We start from the raw sequence: 4,989 nt of genomic DNA, 5'->3' as shown, positions 1-4,989 counted from the left end.
CCCCGGTCGCTGACTGACCACTGGGGGGCAAATGACCCCCCTCACTCAGGAGGCACCAGTCACCCAGATGCCTGCCTTCCAATATCTGTTCAGGTACGGGGAAACTGAGCAGGTTACAGAAGAGTGGCCTGAAGCCTGGACTCCTGGCTTCCATCCACACCTCCAGGTGTGGTGTGGTATGACTCTTCCCTTTCCGTCCTGTCCCATCCTGTCCCTTCCCAACCCATCCCATCCCATCCCACAAATTCATTGAGGAGGAAAGGGCAGCAAGGAATAGGGAATAGTGTGTTTACCAGGGCGCCCCTTGGGGTTAGTAGGAACAATGGCCGTTACCTGACAGGGAGCAGATTTAGATTAGACATTAGGAACATTTTCTTTATGGTGAGGGTTGCCAAAATCTGGAATGGGCTTCCAAGGGTGGTGGTGCTCTCCCTTACCCTGGGAGGTCTTTAAGAGGAGACTAGACAAGCACCTAGCTGAGGTCATCTGACTCCAGCGCTCTTTCCTGCCCAGGGCAGGGGGTCAGACTTGATGATCTACTGAGGTCCCTTCTGACCCTAAAAATCTATGAAAGGGGCAAAAGAGGTCCTTAAAATAAAGCCCAGGAGAATATCCCTCCACTCCTAGCCTCTGAACACTGCTCTGATCATGGGGAAAGAGCATTTCTGCTGTCTTAAGTCAAGAAGGCAGATAAGAGTGGTCTGCGGTGAAGTCTGAGGCTCTGGACACTTGGGGATCTATCCCCACGTTTGCTGTAGAATCCCTGGACCACCCAGGTCCAGCCGAGTCCCTTCTCTGTGCCTCAGTTTCCCACTGAAATAGTAATAGTGAGGCTTGTTTGATATATTAAGATGAAAGGAGGCTTTCTGGAGGGTGGGTGAGGCTGGCTGATGGGCCCCCTAGCGTCGTGGGTGTTGAGGCAGTGATTGGGGAGCCCAGATCTTAATTGGGGTCTAGGCTATGCCTGATATAAAGGCGGCCCCATGCTTTTGTCTTGAGCACCACCCAGCACCCAAAGGCTGCCAGGGGCTGGGCTACTGTGGGAAGGTGTCAGACGTTGTCTGGGGCTCCAGGTTTCACTGGGCCCTCAGGCAGGGTCCAGGAGCGCCTGGTACAACCGAGCTCTGCTTTTGGGTGGGGGCATGGCCGCACCCACTAGCCCAAAAGCCCTGCCCTCAGCTTCCCCAAGCTCACTGTGGGGAATGCAGCCTTCTCCTGGTTCTTCTCGTATCCTTACAGCCCCTTGCACCATTGCACCCAGCAAATAAGGAAAGCCTTACCTTTGGTGACCTAGAGGGGTTCAAGGCTCTTCTCTGAAGCAACCACTATCCTCAGCTCTTCCTTCCTCTGTGCCGGGATGGTGCACGCCAAAAGCGGAAGTGGTGGTGGGGAGCAATACCCCGTTGACAAGGTTACCGCTCACCCCGTAACCAAGGAGTCAAAATAATGAACAATAATACAATGAGGAGCCAGTGAGAATCAACTCACATCCTAGGGAGGGGCTGAAGGAGGGGGTGAGTGGCATCTAGACCCACTCCAATAGATTGCAGAGGGGATCCTGCCCCATGGAGGAACGGCATCTGCCCTCTATAGCAGGCACAGAGCTGGAGGTGCAGGAGGGAAAGGCTGAATGGGAACTCAGTGCCAGCCTAGATGGGGGTCCCCATCTTGCCAAGCACTGCCCAACACCCCCCACATCAAGATTGCTCCCCATAAGCCTATGGGCCACCCAGATCTCCCCAGAAGAAAACAGGGTGGCCCAATTGAGTAGGCACTGCATGGACCCAGAGCTGGACTTAGGGTTGGGCAACCACCCAGGGTATATGGTATGGGGGAGCCACCCTGCCCCACCCCAGCTGATCCCTGCCCCTCCCCACTCCAAGCACTGCGCAGGAGGAACTGGTGGCCAGAAGTCCTGGCCCAGGCAAGTCCCTGAAGTGCCAACAGGACGAAGATGGGGGCCAGTGCCAGGAGCCACTGCTTCACCCATCCCAGGCTGCCCACAGCAAGGGCCACTAGTGGCATCCACATGAGGCCCAGATATACATGGTCCCCATGTTACTTCCCCTTTGGCCACGTCTCTCTGCAGCGCAGACTCCAGGCAGCCCATCCACATCTCTGGGTCGCGGGGGCAGGAAGCTGCAAGGGCAGTGCCGCACGGCCTCTGCCCAATGTGACCACAAGAAGTGGCAGGGGGGAAGGAAAGGGAATGTGATGATGACCCAGGCTGGACTGGAACAACCCTTGGGGTGGGGTGAGGCATGGGGCATAAAAAGATGGGTGGGAGGCACCAAAAGACAAGTTCTCTATTTGGCTCTGCACAGACACCCCCTGCCTCCCCCGCCAGATCATTTACCCTGGCATCAGGTCTTGCCCAGTTCCCTACAGAAGAAAATCAGGGTCCCCACAGTGCCAGGCATTGCCCAGACCTTAACCAAAGATCACATCTCCCCCAGTCCCAGGCATTGCCAAGCACCCCCAGACAAAAGCTAGGACACCTTCAGGACAAGGCATGGCCTCACCACCCCACAAACCACATCATAGTCATGACCAAGCCCTGCCCAGATGCTAGCTGATAGCTCAGCTTGTATTGTACCAGGCACTGCCTTGAAAACACACCAGGTGGAGTTAGTCTGGAAGAGGACAAACAGGACATGGAGAACAGAAACATCCCCTGAAAACAAGGGATCAGAGGATACCATAAACCCTCTGGAAATAAAGCCCCAGTCAGCTCCTAAACCCCCTAGGCAGCATGCCTAGATCTCTGCTCTTCCCACAACCCAGCTAAAAGAAAACCAAATACTTCTGGGTATGAAACCTTTATATAGCCAGGGGGGAGGGAAGGGGGCCTGATTGGCTAGGTAATCTGTCAGTCAGCTATCTGAAAGGAGAGGTGAAACTCTGGGGGGAAGGAGGCCAATGTAAAAGCCCTGGGCCCCTTTTCTGTTAGTAGGTAGAAAGGGTGGTTTGTAGGTTCCACCTCCGGCCGCGCGCCACCCCCTCCCTCCCGCTCGGCGGCCGCGGGGTACGCTGCTCTGCGTCTGGCTGCTGGGGGCTACAATGATCTAAAAAGGTTGGAAGCCCCTCTTCTAGAGCATTGCTGCTCCACTGCGCTGGCCCTGCCTCTCTGATGAGACACATGGCTGTTTAGCAACTCAGGCTCTTGTTTGCCAGCCACCTCTATGAATGCAAAATCCTCTCCTGCTTTCGGTGTAGCAGTGCCTAGTTCTCAAGTGCTATTATATTTCCTCATATATAGCATGCCCTCTTTTCCCTTAAGGCCCACCTGTGGAAAATTGGAGTGCATGTTTTATGCAAGGAATATGGTAAGAGCTGTTTCTGCTGCGTCCTGGGTGTGACTGAAATGAAAAGCTGCAGCAGTTTCTAGGGAGCTGAGTCCCCTCCCTTGTTGGGACTACTCAGTCATTTGCAATAAGGAAAGATCTCACTCCCTCCCTCCCCCCCCCATCCCCCCGGGGCATTTTATATGTGAGAAAATATGGTAATAATGTCTCGCCTTGCCTTGTGTTTCAGGGGGCTGCTGCTATGGACCTGATGTCACCATTAGGTGCTGCTGCAGATGGTCAGGGTTGCTGCATGCTCCTGTGATCTCCTTTCCAGTTCCTCTAGCAGCAGTCCCCTGCCACGCAAGCACTCGGAGCCCTGCCCCAGCGCACCTGCTAGCACGGGTGGTGAACATGCGGGATGTGTGCCCAACGGGACATGGGCATCCTCTGGGTGTGGCAGGTGGGAGCTGAGGCAGGGAGCAGAAAGCAGAGCAGCAGATGGGGGGAGCAGAAGGGGTGTAGATTAGTTGGAGAGTGGAAAGCAGAGTAGTCGATTGGGGCAGGGAGCAGAAAGCAGAGGAATAGATGGGGAACGGGGTACAGGGCAGGGAGAGGAAAGCAGAGCAGCTGAGCGGGGCAGGGGGTGGAAAGCTGAGTAACTGACTGGGTCAGGGAGTGGGGAGAAGAGCAGCTAATAGAGCAGGGGGCACAGGGCAGGGAGCAGAAAGCAGAGCAGGAGGCAGCTTCCATCATTGCCCCAAAGAGAGGCAGGAGCACGCCCACACCTTCCCAATGTGACCAGCTTGGCCTCTCCAGGCCACCCACCAAGCTGAAAGCCACAACACTTGCTGCCATGGTGTGGGCGAGGCAGGATTGGCAGGAAGGCCATGATTGGCTGAGCCCGTGGGGCGGGAAACATTGCAGGAAGCTGCCTGCTCCAGAGAGAGTGGAGCAACCCGGGCAGGACCTCAAGGGCATTGGAGCAAGGTCAACTCAGCAGCTGGGTCTGCTCCAAGACACAGTAGGATGCCCCAAAGCTGGGCCAAGGGGGCCTCTGGGGGTCACCGTGGGCCTTCGAGGAGGACCCATGGGCCTCAGTGCCCCGGGGGTGGGTAAGACCCCAGGCACCCTCCCCCTCGGGCCAGGAGCCAGCCACACACCACCTCTTGCAATCTCTTGCTGCTGCCCACAGCCCGACCGCACTCCTCTCGTGGCCCTGTGGTTTTCCTCCCACCAACGACTATCCAGCACCCCGGGTTCCCTTCTGCCCCCACAAGAGGAGGTAGGGGGAGACTGGAGCCTCCCCCCGCTCCGAGCGTCTCTGTGAGCAAACGTCCCACTTCCAACATCCTCCCAGCCCTGCCGGTGCCCCTCACTCCTGACCCACCACTCCATGCCCCCCATGCCTCGCTGGTTCCCCTCCCTCCTGACCCAAAGCCCCCCGCCCGTCTGTTCCAGCTCCACTGGTGCCCCACTCTGACCTGCAGCCCCTTGTCCCCCACCAGCTTGCTGGTGCCCCCCACTCCCAACTCCCAACCCCTCAGTCCCCTGGTGCCCTTCACTCCCCGCCCACAGCCCTGCTGGGGGGGAGGGGACTGTGAGTCAGGAGTAAGGGGCACTGGCAGGGCTGGGAGGATGTTGGAAGTGGGACGTTTGCCCTGCCAGTGCCCCCCCCTCCCAAACCACCACCTGCTGTGATACC

The 4,989-nt window shown here is 57.2% G+C and overlaps 2 protein-coding genes across 5 annotated transcripts in view; one reads left to right on the top strand and one right to left on the bottom strand.

Moving 5' to 3' along the window:
- LOC112552053 (phospholipase A2 inhibitor and Ly6/PLAUR domain-containing protein-like) overlaps positions 1-1,345 on the bottom strand; it is a 5,974-nt gene extending 4,629 nt beyond the window's left edge. Inside the window, exon 1 of one of the 2 annotated variants that reach the window (XM_025216471.1) lies at positions 1,281-1,345. The gene's annotated coding sequence lies outside the window, so the exon portion shown is untranslated. Of the gene's footprint in view, positions 1-437; positions 488-1,280 lie in introns of those variants that run through there. The other variant, XM_025216472.1, reaches the window with a different exon arrangement.
- A 2,892-nt stretch (positions 1,346-4,237) lies between these two features.
- Positions 4,238-4,989, top strand: part of LOC112552052 (carcinoembryonic antigen-related cell adhesion molecule 8-like) — a 3,893-nt gene continuing 3,141 nt past the window's right edge. Inside the window, exon 1 of one of the 3 annotated variants that reach the window (XM_025216466.1) lies at positions 4,238-4,308. The gene's annotated coding sequence lies outside the window, so the exon portion shown is untranslated. Of the gene's footprint in view, positions 4,611-4,989 lie in introns of all 3 variants that reach the window. The other 2 variants (XM_025216465.1, XM_025216464.1) reach the window with 2 other exon arrangements.

Source organism: Alligator sinensis, unplaced genomic scaffold, assembly GCF_000455745.1.
Source record: "Alligator sinensis unplaced genomic scaffold, ASM45574v1 scaffold850_1, whole genome shotgun sequence".
In the NCBI taxonomy this organism is placed as follows: Eukaryota; Metazoa; Chordata; order Crocodylia; family Alligatoridae; genus Alligator; species Alligator sinensis.
This window is presented reverse-complemented; position numbering and strand designations above follow the sequence as displayed.